This window comes from Toxorhynchites rutilus, chromosome 3 (genome assembly GCF_029784135.1).
Source record: "Toxorhynchites rutilus septentrionalis strain SRP chromosome 3, ASM2978413v1, whole genome shotgun sequence".
NCBI lineage: Eukaryota > Metazoa > Arthropoda > Insecta > Diptera > Culicidae > Toxorhynchites > Toxorhynchites rutilus.
Genome location: NC_073746.1, coordinates 29229079 through 29254419, shown reverse-complemented (window position 1 = coordinate 29254419; position 25341 = coordinate 29229079). Strand labels below are relative to the sequence as shown.

Below are 25341 nucleotides of genomic sequence, written 5' to 3'. Positions count from 1 at the left end.
GAGAAGAAAAAAAGCGCATGTATTAAAAATGCGTCTTTGATTGAACATTGATTGAACAAAAATCTGAAACAGTGTCGTCCTTGTAAGAGAAGATTGAAACATTCATGTAGATATAGTGTCAAAGAGATTGAACTGATATACTGGCTATGATTAGTCAACTAGTCTATTTCTCATCTAAATTTCGAAACTCTGACCCAAGGATTTCCTTGGTAATTGATTGACAGTGAGAGGCCCGGGGTTACCATATGTTGTCGAGAATCGGACCGGTTAGGAAACTACAAAGGCGTCTTTTAGCAGTCGTTACTGTTCCGGGTATTCAGAGATTTTCTCTTACATTTTAGATTGCACTTTCCTGAAGAAATATTTTCCCGTTACTATCCCGTCTCACTCTCATCCAGTTGCCAGCTGACATCCAGTTGCCAGCTTAATAGGTTTCCGGGGACTCACCAAAACCGTCTGAGCCGCCGTCTGTTGCACGACAACACCATATCTACAGAATAACCTGTATTTCGACAGATTTTTTTTAAACTTTTTGAAACCAAGAATATGTAGATACAGATTACAGATTTTTTTGGTTTCATACAGAATTTACAGATTTTTTAAAATAACGTTCCAATTATAGTAACGGCTGTTAACGGCGGTTAATAACATTTTCCCCCATCTCACTCATATTATTTCATTGTGCCACATTTACCCGAAACGCCACTCACCCGAAAAACAGTTACCCGAAAGACATTCACCCGAATTCCAGTCACCCGAATAAAACAAATACCCGAATGCATATTTGAAAAAATTATCATGGTGGACATAGTATTGTGTTTTGTGCTGTGATAGTTTATCAATATTTAGTGTGAAATATTGCCCTGTGCAGCAAAAGAAATCCGTTCGTGTGCCCTTTGTGTTGAGAAATCAGGATAAGTAGGAGAACGGTTGCCCACAACAACCGATTCTTGTTTAATTTTGCCTTTTACAGCCGGCCCCGGTGTGCTGTTTTTCTTGTATAGCAGCCGTGGCGGTTCATTCTTCCTTTATTTCTCTTCTCTGTATGGTTGTATAGCGTCCCGCTTTAATCTGTGTTGGCTATGGAATGTTCGGTGTGTAAACTGGGGATAGTGGTAAGCGATCTGCCGGTTTGCTGTATCGGTAAGTGTAGCTGAGTGTTCCACTACAAATGCACACTTCTGAGCAGGCCGACAGCAAAGCTTATCACGGAGAACGTAAATGTTTTTTTCAAATGTAATGACTGTCTATCAGACCAGGGTTGTGGGGAGCAAAGTGATCTTGTTTCGGGTGTGCGAAAGGTAGAGAAGGAGGTGATGAAACTATCTTCACTCTCTGACTCGCTTACGGACATGCGAGATCACATTACGGCTCAGCTAGACAGCGCGCTAAAGTGCGGTATGAAAGATTTGAGACAAAATATATGTGAGTCTCTTGAAAAATTGATATGTGAGAGATTGGATTCTATGACAAGTTCATTTTTAACATTTACCGCGCAGAATAATTTAGCTGCAAGGAATGATTCGCTCAATGAACCTGGTGCAATTCCTTCTGAATCGCATCAAAACATTCCTAAACGGGAGAAACAAAAATATCAGAACAATGATAACGATGATTTCATTCTAAATAACATAAGTTTCGCGGATGTAGTAAAAAGTTCCAACAATGGTAATGATAATAATATAAAGAGCAATATTATCAAGCAAAATAGTCGTAAGACTCAGTCGGTTATTGTAATAAAACCCAAAGAGTCCAAACAAGCTTGCGAGGAAACTCGTAAGCATTTAAAAACGAAACTAGATCCAAAAACACACAAAATTGGTAATTTTAGGAATGGTAGAGATGGCTCCATCATTGTTGAGTGTTCAACTGGAGCCAACATAAATGATGTCAAAAATTATATTGAAAGCAATTTGGGTGAAAATTATCATGCTGTTGTTCCCATATCGGTGCCAAGATTAAAAATTGTGGGCATGAGCGATCAGCATTCCTCCGACGTGTTCATTGACTATTTAAAGAGTCAAAATGAAAACATCGCAATTAAAGATGTAAAAGTTTTGAAAGTTTTCGAATAGAGAACGTAAAATGAATTTGGACGTCAACCATGCCGCATTTAGTTCTGAATGTTTAGTATACAAAAGACTTCATGAATTGAAAAAAGGCAGCTTACATTTCAATAAATAGCAACCATGTTCCAGAAGAATTGTGAATCAATTTCATGTTGTTTTTAAATATTGCGGGGTTGTCAACAAACTACGTAGCATTACGTCAGATTGTTGAGGAAAAGCGTCCACTTTTAGTTTTATTATTAGAAACGCATATTGTTGAAATTGAATCATTTGATCAATATAGTATTCCGGGATATAATGTTGCTGCTTGTTTATCACATTCTAGACATACTGGCGGTGTTGCTATTTATGTCAAAGAATCAGTTCACTTCAATCTTCGCCTCAACGAAGTTATTGATGGAAACTGGTTTTTGGGTAATTATGGTGTTTTGTATCATAGCCCCAGCTCAAGTGACCAGCGTTTTGTTGAAATTTTAGAAAACTGGCTCGAAATGTTCCTTGATTCTAGCAAATTAAATATATTAGCTGGTGATTTCAATATCAATTGGCGTGATGACTACAATTCGAACCATTTGAAGCGCTTATCTGATTTCTTCAATTTGAAACAAACAGTAAATGAATTCACGCGTATTTCCAGGCACAGTAAAACTTTAATTGATCATGTTTATTCCAATTTTGAAACTATCAACACAGTCACTGATACCAATTTGAAAATAACCGATCATGAGACCTTAGTTATCAATATTGTAGATAATTTCGTGGCAAACGACGAGTTAAATTAAAGTGCTGGAGGAAATATTCGAAACATGCTGTTTCGAATCTTGTGACGAGAAGCCTGGATTTTCCATTCGAGGTCGATAATTTAGATGAATCAGCAGCTGTTCTAACTATTACCTTGAAAACGTGTACAAATCAGCTAGTGACGCATGTGCTTCACAAAATTCGTTGTACTTCAAAGGTATAAATGTTTTCAACTCGATGCCAAGACATATTAAATGCGCAACAACACTTACAGAATTTAAGAGGCACTGTATTTCACATGTGAAAGCTGTCTTTAGTTAACAGTCGAACGATTTTTTTTTAAATTTTATGACGAAGATTTTTATTGACGAAGTTTTATACGAACGGATAATTAATGTGGACAATTTTTTGTAGTTTGTTTTAATATTTTCAATTAACCTGACGAAGTTTTTTAACGGATTATATTATGTAGACTATTTAATTTTTTTAAATTATCTTTTTTTTTTTAAATTTGTATTGATCTCTATTATGTCTGTCATGATCTGGTGATGATGGACTATTTTTATTTTTATTTTGTTGTTTTTATAGTTGTATTAGTTGAAAAAAAAATAAAAATAGTCTACAAAAGTTTGAGAGTCGCGCGCGTGGCACAGATATAAAGGATATTAAATTGAAAGATTTTGAGGGGCCAGTCTAGGAATTTTTCGTAAAGGAAATTTTCTCGATTTCTCTGAATGAGGATATTCATAGTCAATCCAAAACAAGGCTGGCGGTTGGACTTGTGCTCTGGTGGACCACTTTGCTGCAAGGGCCTCGTCGGGACCGTATCGGCTCTGTGGCGGACATGACTGAGTATTGGCATGTCTTTTGACATTGCAATTTTTTTGAACTTATATCTGTGAATAAAATCATTCCGTTTTTTTGTGTTTGCTATACTGATTTCAATGTTGAGAAAAAATAAATAAATTAATCTTTTAGATAACTCGTCTTGCTCAAACCTCTGTAGGGGAAGGAGGCGGGACCATCACCATCATCATCATCTTATGCGACAGTTACCCGAATGTAACATCTACCCGAATTGATAACATTTTCCCTCGCCAACGCTCGGTCGGACCTAACTAAAGGATCGTCTGCTATGTTTCAAACAAACCGGACAATCGGTGGAACACAGGTTTGCTTGCGAGAGGCCGTCGCTTCCGACGGCGGGTCGGCGGCCGACTCGGATTGAGGATTGCGGATTGCAGTTAGACCGGACTTTGTAACAAAATAAGAGTTAATAGATTTAGTAGTAGCAACCAAGGTCTTCTTATCCTACATTCTAATTTTATCGGATCATACTTATGTTGCAAACAGCCGAACTTATGGCATAAATTTATTTTGACTGATCAGCGGCTAGAGAAAAGCCCCATTTTTCTGACAACCAGCAAATGGAAAGATTTTCAAATGAAATTTTGAATTTCTCCGTATCATACAATTCTTTCCTTTGTCTTTCAATGGACACAAAAAAGTAACTCATATTAAAACACAATGTACATTAAAAAACATGTCAATTCATAGTTATTGAAACGTTGATCGAATATATTATTACATCTAGTTTAGACAGAGTGGAACAAATGTCAGAGAGTAAAAAATAGTAATTACTAATCTTTTCACGATAGATTTCAAATCAAACCGTGGTCTTTCATTGACTGCAAGTATTCCCTGCAAGTAAATCACGCTAACCGGTTTGTCGTTGAAATATATTTTTCTCAGAAAATCAAGAATTGTTCTTGAAAATACATACTAATTGATTAGTTTTGGTAAGTAAAATACTGTTTCAAGTCATAGAACCGGTATTTTATTGTATAGATTCTGTTGGACAGGAATACATTCGAATGCCTAATTCCACGTCCAACACTGCATTAATTGCGTGCGTAATCGCTTATCATGCCGACGACTTGAGTTGGGCAGAAAATCGAACTTACAGTGTTTATATGCGACTAAGTGCATCCAGCATCTCACATCAATCTGTTATGCTTCAATCAGCTGATTTCCTTGCTCTCTCCAATAAAAAACACCGCTAACAGACACATATCGTATTCATTCCGACGTTACATTTTATTCTACACAACTACACTTATTATTTCACAACATTACATACAACATTACAATATTAATTATATTGAAACATTAAACATTAAATTACATTGGACTTATTCGACCGACAATCATTCGACACGTATACAGTAGGGTAACACGGGGTGATTTGGTCATATCGGGTGATTTGGACCACACCTTTATCTCAAAAATTACGGCTCATCTTGGATTTTCTATAATGTCATTTCCTTCTATTGTTGAACCGTATGTACCTAAAGTAAAACAACTTTGGTAAAACTTCACAAGTAGAGGGAAACGGTAGCATAAATACATCAAGTACTTTGAGCGTCAAAAAATGTGAGTTTTCCGATCGTGGTTTTAAGGTTTTTCCCGCTGATTAAACAAACTTTTCGTATATTGTGCAGTAATGTTCTGTTCGCCTACAGAAGAGGAACAATTTGATGTTGCGAAACTGTAAGTTTGATAAAAATAAATGAAATTAATTGCATTTTAATTTTTTCGTGTTGTGTGGAGTGACATGGACACGTTTCTGTGGGGTGAATTGGTCCTACCGATTTGAGACTTTTCTTCGGACTAATTGATTCCAGATGCCGCAGTATTACAAGAAGAGGATGGACAGACAACGTTGAAAGAAGGAGGAGCTTGGAAGAGCAACGCAGGCCATCGAGAACGAGAAAACAAGTGTATCTCACTATACAATGTGACATTTTTTATTTAGACCGTATTGGTTTGGAAATATTAGGCGATTTGCTTAGATGGTCCAAATTCCCCCCGTTTCATCTACATATTAAAATTATCCTGTGGTGGTCAATCCTCGACTGACCCCGCTCCGCTGGAGCACGATTTCACAGCGCGCTGTTGTTTCTCCCATGTGCGATGTTTTACTCTCCGCTGATCTTCGGGTGTGGTGAGATTTCTAATTGTTGTTGTTTGTCTGGTATTTGCTGGTCATTCACACCAAGGCGCGTAGAAGTATATGCTAAGGTGGGCAAACTTGCTAAAACCACTCTTCAGCCATCTTGGAAGTCTACGGTGTTTCGTTTGTAAACAAAACACAATACGCTTGTGCCCAAGCTCGCTCGTGATAAGTCTGTCTCTTTCACGCTTGAAGGGAAAAAATCCCCTTCTGCTTTCTTCCGTACTGTTTTCATATACCGCTCCCCTAACCAACTTAGTGACGAAACAGCCTCACCTAGTACCATAGACCCGTCTTGGTTCACACCAGACAACACAGCTGATTTGTCCAGGGTGGTATGCACCGGGGTGTAATGATAGTCGCAAACAGATTCAGTGGAGGAAGTTCTATCTTTTTCACAATCCATGGCAACCGCGTACTGAATTAATGATATGATTTTATCCTCAATTTCCTCAGTTTAGTGGACCAAGTCTCTGAAAAATATTTGTTGATTCAGTCAAAGTGAAAACAACAAAATAAAGATAGATAGATAGATAGATACCACTTACATGAAATTTCATGTGAAGTTGTATTATGTGTAACACAGGTTGATTTGTTACATTCAACTCACCGTAACAGCTTTTACTGTGTAGAAACATTTTAGGTAGGTACCATAAAATGCTTACAGTAGAGTTGCTTTCGAAAGAACAATAAAATGAATATCAAAAAAATCAACACTTTCCTAACTGTATTAAGTGCTTTTCCATATAAGCCCTTGTTTTTTTCAGTATTAGGGACATACACAAATTGTACTACCACGTATCAGATAGCAGTAATGTATAGAAGAAGAATTAAAATATATGCACTTTGAACATAATTGTGACTAGTTTCAGTCGCCAGTTCATGAAATCTTTATTATTATTTTTTTTATTATTATTAATTATAGTCACCTTAGTGAAACGATTGAACCACCGTAGTAAAATATTGTGTTCTAAAGACATATAAAGCTTGGAAATTATATTTAAATAGGGTAAATGATCTTGGCTCCTGAACGAGAAGGATGCAGCACGCGCAGCCATGCTGCAACGAGCGACTCGACAAAACGTGGAACGATACAGACTGAAACGAAGGCAGCAAACACATCTCTTTCGGGAAAAAAAGCGCCGCCTGGAAGAGAAAGAGTGTGAGGAGATGGAGCTGCTTTATCGTTCTCGAGAATCGCGGAAGTTCTTCAAGAAACTAAACGCCTCGCACAAAGGCTTTGTGCCGCGGGCCGAAATGTGCAGAAACAAGGAAGGAGGCATCTTGACGAACGAACGCGAGGTGATCGAAAGGTGGAGGCAGCGGAGCTCTTCAAGGGAGGTCCGAGAAAACTTGTAGAGTGTATGCACCGGTTGATAGTCAGGATCTGGGACACAGAACAGCTACCGGAGGAGTGGAAGGACGGGGTAATCTGCCCCATCTATAAAAAAGGCGACAAGTTGGATTGTGGGAACTATCGTGCCATCACAATCCTGAATGGTGCCTACAAAATTTTGTCTCAGATCCTCTTCCGCCGCCTATCGCCAATAGTAAGTAGATTTGTGGGAAGTTATCAGGCCGGATTCATGCCCGGTTGCTCGACGACGAACCAGATTTTTACATTGCGGCAGATCCTCCAGAAGTGCCGCGAGTATCAGATCCCTACACACCACATCTTCGTCGACTTCAAGGCCGCATATGATACAATCGACCGACGACAGCTATGGAGGATCATGGACGAACACGGCTTTCCCCGAAAGTTGACAAGACTGATTCAGGCAACGATGAACGGTGTGCGGTGCAGTGTGCGGATCTCAGGTGAGCTGTCGGAATCATTTGAGACTCACAGGGGACTTCGACAAGGCGATGGAATCTCCTGTCTGCTCTTCAACGTGGCATTGGAAGGTGTTATGCGGAGAGCGGGCTTCAACATGCGGGGCACGATTTTCAACAAGTCTAGTCAGTTTATCTGCTTCGCCGACGACGTGGACATAATCGGAAGAACACATGCGACGGTAGCCGACTTGTATACCCGACTGAAACACGAAGCAGGGCTGATTGGGCTTGGGATCAATGCGTCTAAGTCTAAATACATGCTAGCTGGAGGGACTGATCGCAACAGAGTTCTTCTTGGTAGTAGTGTTGTGATCGACGGCGACGAGCTCGAGGTGGTAGAGGAATTTGTCTACCTTGGCTCGTTGATAACAACTGACAACAACAACAGCCGTGAAATTCGAAGACGCATTGTCAATGGAAGTCGTGCCTACTATGGGCTCCGCAAATCCTTGAGGTCCAACAAACTCCGACCCCGTACGAAGTGTACCATGTACAAATCCCTAATTCGACCGGTTGTTCTCTATGGGCACGAAGCATGGACGATGCTTGAAGAGGACTCACAAGCGCTTGGAGTTTTCGACCGCCGAGTGCTCAGAACAATATACGGTGGTGTACAGGAAAACGGAGTATGGAGAAGGAGAATGAACCACGAACTGGCGCAACTCTACGGCGAACCCAGCATTCAGAAAGTCGCCAAGGCTGGACGAGTGCGATGGGCAGGGCATGTTGCAAGATTGCCGGACAGCAGCCCTGCAAAGATGGTGTTCGCATCGAATCCGGTAGGAACAAGAAGGAGAGGAGCCCAGCGAGCGAGGTGGTTGGACCAGGTGGAGCAGGACTTGGCAAGAATCGGTGCAGCCGGGAGTTGGAGAACTGCAGCCATGGATCGGGACTATTGGCGAAAAATTGTGAAGAAGATCTAATCTCTCAATGGGATGTAGTATCATTATAAATAAATAAAAAAATGATCTTGGTTTGTCCAATTTGGGGTGTTTTTACGCAACTAGTAAATGCAAATCGATTTTTCTTCATCAAAATCACACATAATCGATACGAGTTTGGGTTTGTTGAAAAGCCCCAAGTCTCTAGTTGCTAATACTACCATAAGGTATTGAAATTATTCAAATTTTTATGTTTTTTAACGATTTTCCTTAAAGAAGAATTATGATCATGGTTTGTCCGGTTTTAGAAATCTCCTTTTTTGAATGAAAACATTCGAATTCACAATTAGATGTTGCATTTATCATTGCTTGAGTTTACTGTCATCATATTGATTCATTCATAATTTAGGCTTTCTTCAGAATATTGCCTTTTCTTGGGCATTTTAGAAGTGTTCACCTCAAAACAATCAACACAGAAAAACCATACTTCTGCTATGCGCGAAGCACACCATAAACAAACATAAACAAACTGCAGCGCGCCAAGCGTTTGCCATAGAAATCATGTGGACAAAACAACATTATTGAATTGGACAACTCATGATCAGAATTGAGTTCATCAAAATGGGTTAATTTAATGGTTTAGCTATGTAAATCCGATTCAAATGGTGAGCAAGCATGATGTTTACAATATTTATAAGGGTTGTAATCCAGAAAAGGTCTGAATACGCGCCAAATAATCATCTGGTGATCGATTAAAAGTTTGCTCGAATGAGGGGCGCATTGACACAAATAGAAGGTGTATTTTATAATCCTTTAAAACATGTGATTTCGTAAAAATATACTATCAAACTACTATAAATCATGTAAAAGGCAATTTCATTCATATGTTTCGAAGGCCTTATTTGACACAGGAGCGCTGAATTAGAGCATTCAAAAAAGTGGGCAAACCATGATCATATTTTCGACTGGACAAACCAAGATCATTTTCCCTACATTGGAAAAATATGAGGCCAATTCTAGACACTTTTTCGTCCAAGTTCCTTATAGACCATATGTTCTGTTTTATGCAATTTTAAAACATTTTACATCAAACAAATTTTTTGACGACTCTGGTTTCATGTAGGGGAAGTGGGGGCAAAGTGGTCACCCTAAGGAATATGCCCATTTCCAACGCCCACATACCGCTTCAATTCCCGCTTCTCGAAGAATATTATAGTTCAACTTATTGTTCTTCAACATAGCAAACGCCTTTTACTATGAAAATTCAAAATAGTACACTTTTCATCATTAGGAAAAAATGTGAAAAATCCAACTTTTTTTTGCAAAGAGGTAAAGTGGTCACTCGCACATATCAAGCTAAATGGGATAGATTTATGCGTTTTTTCGTCCAAATTTGTTCAAATCATATTTGATATAGTAGCTACATGTATGAAATAAGCTTGGCGTATTAAATTTAAATTTAAATTTTCTCTTGCATACAAAAACGTAGTAAGAAACACATAACGTTCCGCATAATGAGTTTTGGTTAAGTTGGAGTGGCATATTCATCCAGGGTCAAAGCCACAAAAGGATCTTCTTCAAAAGCAGAATGTGATAAGGTATATTAGCTTTAGTAAACAGAACATTGTAAGTAGTTATTCACCTATGACCACTTTGCCCCCAAAATGCTTTCTATACTAATTAATCGCTGAGATTAAACAAAATATCTGTTCACCTCTACTAGAATATGTGAACAGTCGTCCAAACTGATGATTTGTCCAATACAGTAAAACCTGTTTTTGAGCGGTTTTTTTTGTGCGAATTTTTTTTGTGCAATTTTTTTTGAGCGGTTTTTTGTGCGATTTTTTTTGTGCGGTATATGAAAAGAAGCATATTTGACGAAGTTATCGTACATTTACTTTTTTTCTATGGTTTATATGGATTTCAGTGCGAAAAAAGCATATTTGCGTCTCAATTATCCAATTCTGAAATCATTTCCCTCCTCCTATCAAATGCTCTAAGTTTTTCTAAGTTTTTGCATGACATGATATCTAACAGCATCACGTTTCGGCATGCAACTAAAGGCACAAAACAGCCACGCGCAACCGAAGAGGCAAACTGTCCCATCGCAAAGCAGGGAAACAAAAGGAAATTGAACGGTGAACGGCGTGGATTTGAGTTATTTTCTTGGGGGAAACTTTTTTTTATGCGGTCCCTATCTACCGCACAAAAAAAGTTTTTTTCAAAATGTGTACCGAACACGGTTTTTTAAAGGTACTGGTGAAGTTATGCACGATTTATTTTATGCGGTCCCTATCCCCCGCACAAAAAAAGGTTTGCCTGTATATCAGATTGAAAAAAACTAAATTTCACGAGAAATTCCTTAGATACCCTTGCCCACAGAACTACGGCCGAATGGCTATCGAGAGAGTAATTTCTGTTTTTATTTGTAATTTGACATGCGACAGTTCTACTGAAGTACAGAGTGACTCAAAAGTCATTAAATTCTTCAAACATAAGGTGACTATCAATACGGCATCTATAGTCAATAGTTATACTACCAAACAAGCAGGTGACCACTTTGCCCCCTTGACCAATTTGCCACCACTACCCCTACTCCTTGTTGGGTAATTTTTTTGTTTTCAAAAAACTCAAACTTCGACGGGACTGCGACTTAAATAAATTGAATTCAATTGAGTTGATATTTTGCATAAGGTATTTTTTCGCGATGATCAACATTTTGCAGGATGACCCTTTCGAAAATATACAGGTCGCTTTTTTCCATACATTCTTTGGCACCCTATTATTCATCAGATGATTTGGCAGTTCCTGCTGCGGATTGTAATGACGACTTTCCGAGTGCGTGAACTTTTCTCGTGTATGACGTGCCAGCGGGAGAACAAAATACTTGGGCGAAACACTTTAATCGATGAATCGATGAATTAACGTATATCACCTGTTACTTCCACAATACACAACGTAAAAACGCCTTTAACAAACATAACAAACGAAGGCTATCAACAACACAAACATAATTCATGCAGCTTGAAACTAAGCTACATGCAACTCCTTAAACTTATATCTTTTTTTTTTAACATGTTGAGACCCGCGTCGGTTCCTAGGGACCGACGTTGAGTTTTTTGGTAGGAAAGCGCTGACTGACAGGGACTGACAGTTACAAAATAAGAAAATAAAAATATATACGGTGTGTATTCAAATGTTTTACAAAATGTGACTACTTTCTAGTCGATTTTTCTTCTATACAATGAGAAGCTGGGACCGACACTGGTATCAGGGCCCGAAATCTTCGAAGGTGAAAAATGAGGACCGACTCTACTCCCAGTAGCTTCGCTTCGACTAGAACAGCTTCGGCAGTCGCCGCCAACAAAAAATGACTAGAACATGAATTGACTAGCACTGACCAGCGAGGATGACCGGTGAACTAGTCCAGTCAGTGGTTATTTTAACTGACTCGACTAATGAATACAAATTTGCCTCTTCATTCAACTAAGTTCAATCCCAGGGGTACGACTAAATCGTCAAATCCCTCATATTGCCAGTGTACCCAATATTGCTGCGGTTTATTGACATTTTGGTTCAATAAATTACTGTTGTTTACAACTCGGTTCGGTTATATAGTCGAATAGTGGCTAACTTTAAACTCCATGTTAAATTTGAACACCTCCATGCGAAACCGAAATATGAGAATCGCTCATGCAGTTAGAATAAAGCAGCGCATTTTTCGATTTCAATCCTCGTAAATGATATGTTGATAAACAAATGACGCCATATTGATTTTGATTTTGGGTAGCCTATATTCAATTGATGTCTAACCCCTGTTCAATCCACATTTCCATTTCCCCCTGATACTAATTTTGTACCCGCATACGCACGTCCATATAAAGAGGAACGAAAACTTGAATCCTGATGCAAAAACGTAGTTACCCCATCAACGGACGGTTTATTTTCTACCCATCGTGAACTCAAACCAACGAACTTAGACATTTATCAAGTATGCTATAAATGGTTCCTCCGAAAGCTTGGACAAAACAGATGAACTGCCCGATCGGGATACAACGGTGGTGGCTGCGATAGCAACTCCATGTCTTAATAAGTCTGTCAAGAAGCGCAAGGTTACTGACGGCATGCCGTTCAGTGCGAAGAAAAAGAAGGAGGTGATCGATTCCCTTCCAGGCAATCGGGAAATATTGCCGTATACTCCCAACACAATAATCAAGGAGGTAAAGAAATCTCGACTGAGTATTGGCGGCAATAGGAACAAAACTGCCAAGAGTGGAAGCCGGCTAGTTCCTAGTACTTCAACTGTTTCGATTACCGACGGTAAACCAATGGAACGTCGGTGGAGTGTAGTAAAAAACAACAACAACGCAACGGTAATGATAACCCTTCCGCGAATTCGGGAAATGTATTCTCTGATCGAATCAGTTTCGGAATCAAACCCGAAGAAGATGAAACCGAAGAATCTATGGTGTTTGTAGGCGTATCTCCCGTGTTATCAGAACCTAACACTGAACAAGTTGTAAAAAATACTGACCTACATGGGGCTGAAATGACAAAAATTACTACATTGAAGGGAAAAGTTTTATTCGATGATGATGTTGATGATGATGATGATGGTGGTAAGAAGGAACATGAGAAAACTAGACAAGAATACATGCGAATCACTAAGAGTGAATATGAAGCTATAAAAGAACGTGTCAGTGCAATCGAAACGCGTATATCCCAGGAATTTGGGCACATTATTGGAAGTATCGAAAGCGATACCGGAGATAGTATGGATAATGTCGTGAGCGTCGAGAATAAATATCAACAAACCCTTGTACATAGTGAACCTATTGAAGCGAGCTGCTCAAGTACGGATCAACGTAAAAGAAATTAAGTCGAGAGCTCAAGATTCGTCGTAGTGCAGAACATAAACCGATGCGATCTTCTAGCGCGCGTAAGATTGGTTCTATCCGACGACGTTCCAAGGAAAATGTCCGTCTTTCTCGAAACCAATCGTGGCACATGACTACTGCTACCATGAACAGCAAACAAATTCCGCCAGTAATATCTGATTTAATGTTTTATCCTAAAACGAATCTCAAAAGAGGCCGACCAAATACTGTTCAAAGTGGACTGAAGCAACCAGACGTGAGCCCTATACGACGCACAGAGGACAACGATACTAGTAAATGTACTATAGTACAAAATTTCACGGACGAAGAAAAAGAGAAAGATAAATGGACGTGTGCGGAGTATTTTTTCAAAATTTCAGGCTCCCAGCAGGAATTAGATATCTCTTCGTGCACGAGTCGAGAAAGGAAACAAAGGAACTCGTTGCGATCGAGCAATGGAGGTGTCGACAAAACACCACAAACTGTACAAAAAATCAAAATAGTAGAGGCATCAACGCCCATGTTACCTCCCGAAGTACCTCCCCGTAAGACTCCAGCCAGAACTCCCATGCTATCATCACTCAAAACACCTGGCCGGTTGAATTCTACTTTGCTCAAGACTCACTTGACTCCATTGCAAGATTCTCAGTCAGGGCGAGCCTCGATTGCTCGCTTGCGAAGTCAAAACGCTGGAATGGTAATGGCGAAGGCAAAACTGTTCGATGGAATGGTCTCCAACGTGAATCAAACGCTATCGCAAAATTTGCAAGCAAACCGTCGACAAAGTGCTAAATTCGCGACGAAGAAAGAAGTGGATAGTGGCGAAGCATTGTCTTCTTTGATGAACGAACCGGACAAAATACAAAATCGACAAGTTCAAAAGGTCAAAGCCGCAAACGCTAGCAATAATCCAAAAAGTCCTCGTCATTCCACCCCGCGTAAGCGAGGTCTCGCTAAATCCCCACATGGCGGTGTAAACCGCAGACAGAAGCTACGGCTTGCGGCTAAAACTCCCACAAAAACTAATCTCAATTCACCTGAAATAATCCGTAAAATACAACAAGATTCGAAGATCCTCTTGTCAACGAATGTGCCGAATGCTGAAAAAGATTTGTGTTTCACGCCATATATTTTGGATCAGGGTAACGAGACACCAAAAATAAAGACAGAGACTATGCGGAATTCTCCCAGAAGGTTACTGAATAAAACTTCTCATGGCATAAAATTGACAACAAATACACGGCAGCAAACACCATTGAAAGCGACACCGACATCGAAACTCACGCTCGTGACATCGCCGAGAACACTCTCAGACACTCGCCCCAGACGAGAATCTCCACGGCTGATGGCAAAAAGTACCAATCGAACTAAAGTCTACTCGGTTGTGCCAGCTTGATTTACGGTTAACATTTGTTATCGATATCATTTGATTTGGACTGTTCTAAATCGAGTGAAAAAAATGCGAACGTTTCGATGTTTACGTAGCTATCATTATTACAATAAAGAAGTGTTTCCAAAATTATAAAAAAAAAGGTTCTCAAATGGGGATCAACATAGGGTAGGAGCCTGCCTGTTGGTCTCAAATGTTCCTATCTCACGCCTCCACGAAGATCATATGACGACATTTTTAGATTTTTAGATCGGGCGTGAACTGGAAACACACACCTGGTCTTGGCTCCGAGAACGGGTGTCGAAAGTGGCTAAGTGAGGGGGTGCGAGCGAGTCAGAGCGCTATATCTCTCCCGGGGAAGGCCTCCCGGGTCATGGAGGCCTTGCCAACCCGCTGTCTCCCGGGCAAAGGTGATACACCCAGAAAATGGAGCTACGTTCACGAAGAGTAATTAGAATGCGATCACCCGAGGAGGGTCCCCGAACTGGAGCTGGTCCTGGAACGGGCGTAAGAGCGAGCGGCCAGCGGCTGGAGGGCGATGTGCAAGAGCGGGCCACCAGCCGGGTTCAACCCGAAGAGCTACCGCCACACGGAAACAGCAGCCATCGACATCACCCAAGAAACGTTGCGCCTAAGAGACGTGTTGCGACTGCCAGACGACAGTCGTCCACACTGTTGGGTACCACTAGGCGCCGGATCATGTGGACACACGAAATGAATGAATTCGTGATCCGCGCCTATTACATCTGCACTGCTTTGGAGACGGACATGAGCGGTCGCCCTCGAATACTAACAATGTTCGAGGAAGCGTATCCAGAGTTCGTCGGGAGGCTTGATCAGAACGCGATGAACGCCAGGCGTAGAGCGATAGTACGCAACAACATGCTCTCCCAAATGCAAATCGACGAGATCAAGCAGCAGGTGCAGAGAGAAATAAGCTCCAGGAACAACAGAGTAAGCGATGTGTCGAGACGAAGTTCAGTACGGCTGAGCAAGTCATTCGCGAGTGGGGCACGCGAATCAGCACCAGTGGAGGCCACAATACTACAACCCCCTGAGCCGGAAGACCCACAGCCAGATCAACCACTACTACGCGATCTGGTCTTCCACTACGACGAGGCGATCTCACAGTTCCGCGACACAGACCCATTGTCGCGCCCCAGGATCCCGAAGTTGCAGCATTCCCGCAGGCTGACAAGTGCAGTAAAGCTCATGAACGAGCACGTTCTTCCGCTGCACTTGGTTGATGCTGAGAACATGGAGGAGCTGCAACTGAAAGTTTACTGTGCTGCTGTGGCGACCGCCAAAAGTTTAGGATACCGTATTAGGCCAAGAGGCGGACTGCTCCAACATCTCCGTGAAAGGCGTGAGCCTCCATGGCGAAGGAGATTGGAGCAACGGATCCTAAACAAGCGCGCCGCAATTGGAAGACTGATGGCGTACAAAAGAGGCAGCAGATCGGCGAAATTATGTCGCTAAGTTGCTGTGATCGTGCGGCCTACTGAACTTCGCCAGCTGGGAGCTCACCAGCTGACGGAAAAACTCGACACACTGGTACAGCAATTGAGCGTCCTTACAAAACGGCTGAAACGTTACTCTGACTCTGCAAAGCGCCAGGAACAAAATCGGATGTTCAGAGATAACGAGAAAGCGTTCTACGACCACATTAGCGACGAGAAGCCCGACTACCGCGAAGGTTTGCCAGATATTAGCGATGTGACGAACTTCTGGGCTGGTATTTGGGAGACCCCAGTAGAACATCGCGACGGGCAAATGTGGTTAAGACGGGAGGAGGAGAGTTGTGGTGAAATTGGAGAGATGCCAGCTATCATCGTCGGAGAGAACGATGTCCGCGAAGCCTCGCGGTACCTGAGGAACTGGGCAGCACCGGGCCCCGATGGTGTCCAGAACTTTTGGCACAAGAAGCTGACCGTCGCACATCCAAAGATAGCTGAGTGCTTCAACAAGGTGCTACGTGACCCACACAACCTCCCTGAATTCGCCACCCGTGGCGTCACATTCCTCCTCCCGAAAGACAGCAACACATTGAACCCATCAAAGTACAGACCGATAACGTGCCTATCGAGTCTGTACAAAATACTGAGCAGCATAATTACCGCCAAAGTATCTGCTCACTGCGAACAGCATCACATCATCGCAGAAGAGCAGAAAGGATGCAGGAAAAATACGCATGGCTGCAAAGACCAGGCCATCATCGACGCAGCCATAGTCGGCCAGGCGGTATATAACCAGCGGAACCTAAGTATGGCCTACATCGATTACAGGAAGGCTTATGACTCCATACCTCACTCGTTTCTCGTCCGGGTATTGGAGCTCTACAAAATTGATCCCGTCGTCGTTAGGTTCCTGCAGCATGCGATGAGGCAGTGGAGTACGTCTCTGCACCTCAGTGATGGGGAAAATGTGTTGCAGTCTAGAACGCTGCAGATAAAGAGGGGGATATTCCAAGGCGACTCTTTCAGCCCGCTTTGGTTTTGTCTGGCACTGAACCCCCTCAGTAGGACGCTCAATAGAAACGGTCATGGCTATAAAATAAGGTATGGCGACGGCGCCCACGAAGAAGTGACCCATACCTTTTACATGGACGATCTCAAGGTCTACGCTGATTCACGTCAGCGTCTAGGTGTAGCTATCCGGGTTGTCGAAGAAATAAGCAGGGACATCTGTATGGAGTTCGGCCTCGACAAGTGTCGCTGTGTCCACTTGCTGAAAGGACAACTTACCGAATCCGGAGGCTACGAGGTCTATGACGGCGAGTTTATAAGAGACATGGTTCGTGGCGAATCCTATAAATATCTTGGATTCCGACAGCTCACCGGGATTCGCCACTCCGACATCAAGACGGAGCTGCGAGACAAGTTCTTGAGTCGAGTGAACTGTGTCCTGAGGACTTTCCTCAACGCGGGGAACAAGGTACGCGCGATCAACACATTCGCGGGTCCCCTGCTGACCTTCAGTTTTGGTGTAGTCAAATGGAGCAAAACTGACCTAGAGGACCTTGAGAGGAGGATGAGGAAAGCATTCAAAGAGGCCGGAATGCACCATCCTCAATCGGCACTGGAGAGAGTTTCACTACCACGCAAAGAAGGGGGACTTGGAATCGTCGACATTTCTGCACTGTGTGTTGCCCAGGTACGACAACTGCGCGAGTACTTCGCAGAACGCGCCAACCAAAACGCGCTATACCGGGCTGTCTGCGCCGCTGACAGAGGATACAGCGCTCTGCACTTGGCGCAAGCGGAGTACCAACTCAACTGCAATCTGCAGACAGTGGAGGAGAAGATTGCAGCTTGGAAGCAGAAGGCAGTGGATGGTGCCCACCCCCATCAACTGGACCGGCCACACGTCGACAAGGCCGCATCTAATCTGTGGCTAACGCGTGGTGAACTCTCTTCAGTAGTAGAAGCCGACATGATAGCCATCCAGGACAGGATAATGCCGACGAGAAACTGCAGGCGGTACGTCTGGCATCAAGACGTTGATGACATTTGCCGGATGTGCCATCAACCAGGTGAAAACATAGAGCACATTATGGGAGGCTGTCCCGTTTTGGCCAACGCAGCCTACACCGAGCGCCACAACAACGTGGCCCGTATTGTTCATCGACAACTGGCGCTCCAATGTGCTCTACTGGAAGACAACGTACCAAACTACCGGTACCTGCCTGCACCTGTCCTGGAAAATGACCGTTTCAAGCTGTACTGGGATCGCACTGTTCTGACCGACCTCTCGATCCACCACAACCGCCCAGATATAATGGTTTACGACAAGAGCGACCGCAAAGTCACCATCATCGATGTCGCTATTCCACTGAACCAGAATCTGGAGGAGACCCACGGTCGCAAAATCTGCAAGTACCGACCATTGGCCGTGGAGCTCAAGGAACTGTGGGGGCTAAGGGAGGTTCCAAGAATTGTTCCAGTCGTTCTCTCTGGAACTGGAATTATCCCGAAGACACTTCTGGAAGCGCTAAAGGTGTTGAATAAGGAGAAGGAATTGGCCGGCATCCAAAAGTCGGTCATCCTTAGCACCTGCGCGATTATCCGACAATTTCTCGGTCAGAACTGAAACAGCACGAGCATGCAGATACGTGCATTCCGCAGAGCCTAGTCCCCCTTTGGCATTCAGAAGCCCGGGGGCAGGTGAAAATTCTGGCTAGGTTCGCCTAGTTAAGAAGTGAGACAGTCTCAGCTCAATAGAGGCAATCTGCTCAATGAAGGTTGATAAACGCTCATCTTATTTCCTAACTAGAATAAGACAACTATTGAGTGTTTTGGTCGAAAAATTATTCAAGATTACCTTAGTATGGGTTCCCTCTCATTGCTCGATTCCGGGGAATGAGAAAGCGGACTCGCTAGCTATGGTGGGCGCTTTAGAAGGCACACTTTTTGAAAGGCAAATTGCTTATAATGAATTTTTCCACATTCCTCGTCAGTATACGCTCGTAAGTTGGCAGCGCATGTGGAGTGGTGATGAGTTCGGTCGTTCGTTACACACGATTATCCCTAAGGTCTCGACGAGTGCATGGTTCAAGGGATTGAATGTAGGTCGTGATTTCATTCGCGTGATATCTCGGCTTATGTGCAATCACTACAACCTAAACGCGCATCTCTATCGCATTGGGCTCGCAGCAAACAATCTTTGTGATTGTGGCGATGGCTACCACGACATCGAGCATGTTGTCTGGTCGTGTATCCGGTTCCATGCTGCTCGCTCTCAGCTCTCTAGAGCACTGAGAGCACAAGGCAGACAATCGGATATCCCCGTCCGGGATATCTTAGGTAGCCGGGATCCTGATCTTCTGCTTCATCTATACCTGTTCCTCAGAAACGCCGATGTCAACGTTTAATGATGTTTCCTTCGTTGTGTCCCCGTTTCATATCCCTCCTATCCGATCGATAAACTTTTACTTAGTCGCGGCAATACATACACACACTCTTTACAGATGCACGGGCCGAAGGTTGTGCAGTCCACTGATTATTCAACAAGAGCCAAAGGTTGTACCGCTCATGACAACTCTACACGAGCTGATAATTGCGCCGCCATTCTATCCTGGATTCCTCGAGTCGAGAAAGACGCACCACGCTAGATATGGGGTACAGACTAGGGGGGCGTTGCTGATTAATGGTCAGCTGCATCCCAATAGGAAGTATCCCGTGTCGGGCACACGTACAGAGCATCGAAGACTGCGACATACCAATTATGAGAACACTTGTAATACTAACCTCGAGTCAACCGCGAGTAATCGGTTACATATTACTAACATAGTCTAAGCATACATTGTCAAAATATTGAACTCCCGGCCCCGTTAGGCTGACGCCATATGAGCCTTAATAAAATATATATTTTGGATAAAAAAAAAAAAGTATGCTATAAAGGTCCTCGCATTAGTATTAGTTAGTATTAGGCGTGCAAAATAGCGCACACACAGCACGCTATTTTATACGCAATCGCTCAGTGAGTGTAGCTCCAGTTTGGCCTAGTTCAGGCGTAAAACGTAGACGCGAAGATCGCCCTGATGTCGATGTACCAATGGCAAAAGGAATTAAATCGATGGATTTGAGCGATCTCTCTGTTCCTTCCATCTCACCTGCTGCGCCTCCGGTTAAGTTTTGGCTGTATTTATCGTTTTTGAATCCACTCATCTCTGATAGCGACGTGCAAAACATTGTGTCCCGCTGTTTGGACACCGTAGGTCCAGCTGAAGTTTTCCGACTGGTTCCTAAAGGCAGGGATACTAGTAACATTACTTTTGTGTCATTTAAGATTGGTCTGGATCCTAGCATTAAGGATTTGGCACTTGATCCGGCCTCATGGCCTGCCGGGTTACAATTCCGAGAGTTTGTTGACCTGGCAAAAAACTAATTCATCACAACTCTGCGGTTTCTGACGTCACCACTACATCACTGGCCCCGGGACACTCCGTAACAGGCATTATCGTCGTCCCGGTCCTACAGTTGGTGTTGGTAAAAGGGGCTTCCTACCTGCAACAGCAGGCAAGTATAGTTGTCATAACGAGCTTCTGGTACTTGACACTGCTTCACCTTCTAGCAATTGCTGCTCATCCTCTTTTTTGTTCGATGCCTCTACATTGGATCCGGGACAACCAGTAACAGGTATTGAGGAAGTTCCCTCGCCACCCGACCCAGTCGTGCCCTTTATCAACATCTGCCATCACCATTGTCCCGGTCCTGTGGTCGGTGTTGGTCCAGGGAGCTTCCGACCTGTAAGTTCAGGTGAGTATACTGATAATTCTGAACTTTCGGCACCTGAAATCCCTTCGATTTCCAGTTCCTGCGATCGACGTTCCTCGAACCTCCGGATTTATTATCAAAAAACAGACAAGAAGAAAGCATCCAAAATAGATGCTTTCTTCTTGTCTGTTTCCGAAGAAGAGTTTGATTTGATTGTCTTGACTGAAACATGGCTGGATGATCGCATTTTCTCAACGCAGCTTTTTGGACCTTCGTACGCCGTATACCGAACCGATAGAAGTCATCTGAATAGTCATAAATCTCGTGGTGGAGGAGTACTGATTGCTATCACGAGGCGACTAACCAGTTATCTTGATCCTGCCCGTATTTCTCTCCTACTTGAGCAACTGTGGGTTTTGGTGGAAGTTAATCACAACACTATAAGTATCGGCGTTATTTATCTCCCGCCTAACAGGAAAAACGATAGTACGGCGATCGACGAACACGTGGAATCCATTGGTTCAGTTTCAGCTCGTTTGAAAGTTCACTCTCCTGCTCTTCTGTTCGGTGACTATAATCAAGCAGGTTTGCAGTGGTGTTTCCCCGAAAGTAGTACACCAGTCATCGATCCATTGACATCGCATATATCCGAGGCCTGCTGTGCTCTCCTGGACGGATTCAACCTTCACGGTTTTTATCAAGCCAACACACATCTGAATAGAAATGGTAGATTACTGGACCTTGTCCTGGATAATGATGCTGCATTACCCATTTCTTCGATTGCTTTGGCGGCTGATCCCCTAATTGATCTCGGTGCTGATCACCCTGCTCTCGTCACGTTAATAAGCTTGCACACTCCGATCGTTTATGTTGCACCATCTGAACAAACATCTCTGAACTTCCGTCGAGCCAACTACGCTTTATTGAGTGATGAACTCGCCAATATTGACTTGAATTTCATCGAATCTACCGATAGTGTCAATGTCGCAGTGGAGTACTTCTGTACAGCAGTAGTGGATGCTATCTTTCGTGTTGTTCCTGCTCGACGACCACCTCATAATCCTCCTTGGTCCAATCGCCGCTTACGCGAGCTGAAGCGAAAACGATCAACCGCTCTGCGAAGTTACAGTAACTGCCGGTCATCTTACTTCAAACGATAGTTCAATTTGGCCAGTCGTTGTTACCGTCAATATAACCGTTTTCTCTATAATCGGTACGTAAAACGAACGGAAGCGAATCTACGCACCAACCCTCGTGGGTTCTGGTCATTTGTGAATACCAAACGAAAAGATGCTGGACTGCCTTGTTCTATGTTTTTTGGAAATAGCACGGCTAATAATGATCCTGAGAAATGCAATTTGCAAACGAGTGTTCAACAATTCCTCAACCTCTGCTATGCAAGTTGCAGAAGCTACCAGCGGACTGCCTTGTGCTGGATTCAACTTCGACATTCCTCACTTTACAGAAGAGATGATGAAAATCGCAATGCGTAAATTAACGCTCTCGTATGCCGTTGGGCCCGACGGAATACCCTCAGCAGTCTTGAAGTTTTGTGCAGATGTTCTTTGCTCTCCGTTAACAACGATATTCAATCTGTCGGTTCAGCAAAGCGAATTTCCAACCCGTTGGAAATTTTCATATATGTTTCCGGTGCATAAAAAAGGCGACAAACGCGATGTTGGTAATTACCGCGGTAATTACCTTGTGCGCATGTTCTAAGCTGTTCGAGATAATAGTAAATGGATCTTTGTTTGCTTGTTGCAAATACTATATCGACACACAACAGCATGGTTTCTACCCAAAGCGATCGGTATCCACCAAATTGGTGCAGTTCACATCGTTTTGTTTACGAAGTATGGACTCGGGATGGCAAGTTGATGCTGTATACATGGATTTGAAAGCTGCTTTCGATTCAGTGAACCACGAAATTCTCCTCGCTAAACTGGATAAACTCGGTGTTTCATCAAGAAGTGTTAATTGGTTCAGATCCTACTTATTAGATCGCTCAGTTCGGATCAAGATTGGCCTCTCAGAATCGGAGACGTTTTCCAACAATTCTGGAGTCCCGCAAGGCAGTAACCTCGGGCCGCTATTATTTTCATTATTTTTGAATGATGTTTCGTTGCTGATACCTCCGGAATGCCGTTTCTTTTTTGCTGACGATGCAAAAATATTCAAATTAGTCAAATGCCATTCGGACTGCCAGGATCTGCAAACTTTGGTATGTACCTTTGCAGATTGATGTTCCAGAAACATGCCGAGTGTCAGTGTCGAAAAATGTAACGTGACCTCAACACCTCAAGGATCTCGGAGTTATCCTGGATAGCGGACATTCTTTTCGGAATCACTATCACGATATTGTTGCCAGAGCCAATCGCCAATTGGGCTTTATATTCAAAATTGCCGACGAATTTCGCGACCCACTGTGTCTCCGATCCCTGCACTTGTCCGATCAATATTGGACTCAAACTCAGTAGTATGGTGCCCCTATCACACTAGATGGATCGCCCGTATTGATGCTATTCAAAAGAAGTTCGTCAGATACGCCCTCCGATTTCTTCGTTGGCGCGATCCTCGGAACCTGCCACCCTACGAGGATCGTTGTCGTCTGTTGAATATTCAACCACTTGAAGTTAGACGCATAGTCGCTCAAGCTACATTTGCTGGGAAAATATTCTCAGGAGACATTGACTGCCCACCACTGCTGGCTCAACTGAACATGTACGTGCCTGAAAGACCATTACGCCAACGTGATTTTCTGCTGTTGGATTCACGAAGCAGAAATTATGGGTTGCATGAGCCCATCCGTTCGATCTGTCAGCATTTCAACGACAAATTTCAATCTCTTCGATTTTAATATTTCTGCCAACAATTTCCGACAACGGCTTCTCGACCTATTTCGTACTGTTGGCCAACTAAGATTAGCATAAGTTTTTTATTCATTGAGACAACAATTGTCAGTTGAATTGAGAAATAAATACAAATACATGTGAGTAGTTTTCGTGTACGCTACAAAAAATCTAGCTCACCTGTAGCGTTTGTCAAACCACGATGAACTCAAACATCGATGTATGCAAACGTGCATGGGAGAGAGAGAGGCACGAATTCGTTTTGGGGGAAGTCACTTCAAAATGCAATGAGGACAATTTGACTGGGAAGAATGGAATGATATAGTCGAGTCGGTAGAGGGAGATAGCGACTAAACGCCCGACTGACTGTTCAGTCGTTTTGGCGGAGAAACTGCGTGAAGAGCCAAAAGTCATTCACCGACTGACTATGGATATAATCAGTCGGTTAGTCAGCCGACTATCCTCAGTTGGCTATGACTATGCCGCGCCCTGACTGATATTGTGCAAATTCTATTGATGTGAGCTGAATTGAAAGCGCAGCAAAACAAATTCGGGGCTCAACGTGGTAATCAAGAGTAAAATAAGCGTGGCTTCTTCTTCTTCTTCTTCTTCAATGGCACTAACGTTCCTAGAGGAACTTTGCCGTCTCAACGTAGTATTACTTGTGTCATTTTTATTAGTACTTAGTTGAGATTTCTATGCCAAATAACACGCCTTGAATGCATTCTGAGTGGCAAGCTCTAGGAATACGCGTGATCACAGTGCAAGTCGGAGGAAATTTCTTTGACGAAAAAATCCCCCGACCAGAACGGGAATCGAACCCGAACACCCGGCATGTTAGTTATGACGCTAACCACTCGGCCAAGGGAGCACAATAAGCGTGGCTAGTATTCCTCGGATCAGGGAAATTGAATTTAATTTTCCTGTATTTTCTCAAAATATTGTAGGTTGTCCTCGGAAATCAGAGATGTGTCATTGGTCGGATCATACTGACTTTGGAAAAGCATATTCCAACATTCACCCTCCCCTGGAAACGAAGCAGCATTCATGAACTCTTTCTTGTAGAATTTTTTCCGATAATCTCTCATGAAGAAAAACTAGTATGCTTCACACTGTATGAAGGTCATTTCCTTTAGCTAATAGTGCGTTATTGTCTATCTTAGGAATTGATTTGCACTTCTCATCTGAGACCATAATCACATTGAAAAGGAAATGCGACGTCCTGTTTTCTGTTTCTGGTATGGGAACTACACTTGAGTTTCTATTTTCCAATCTCGTAACCACAACCCATGACAAGTGTCAACTCGAAACGCTGGTACTGCTGACTGAGTGACAAAGTAAGAATATTCGTCGGACTTGTGGTGGGAGCATAGAACAAAATCTAATCTCATATTCATAAGAAGGTTGATAAGTTGGCATAACTACATACAAAAATTCAGACTCGTTTCGTTATCGATTGACTTATATCAT

General features: G+C 42.8%; 1 protein-coding gene across 4 annotated transcripts in view; it reads right to left on the bottom strand.

Annotated features, from left to right (window-relative positions):
* LOC129775505 (potassium voltage-gated channel protein Shaw-like) overlaps positions 1–25341 on the bottom strand; it is a 410947-nt gene that overhangs the window by 72163 nt on the left and 313443 nt on the right. The window lies entirely within an intron of this gene.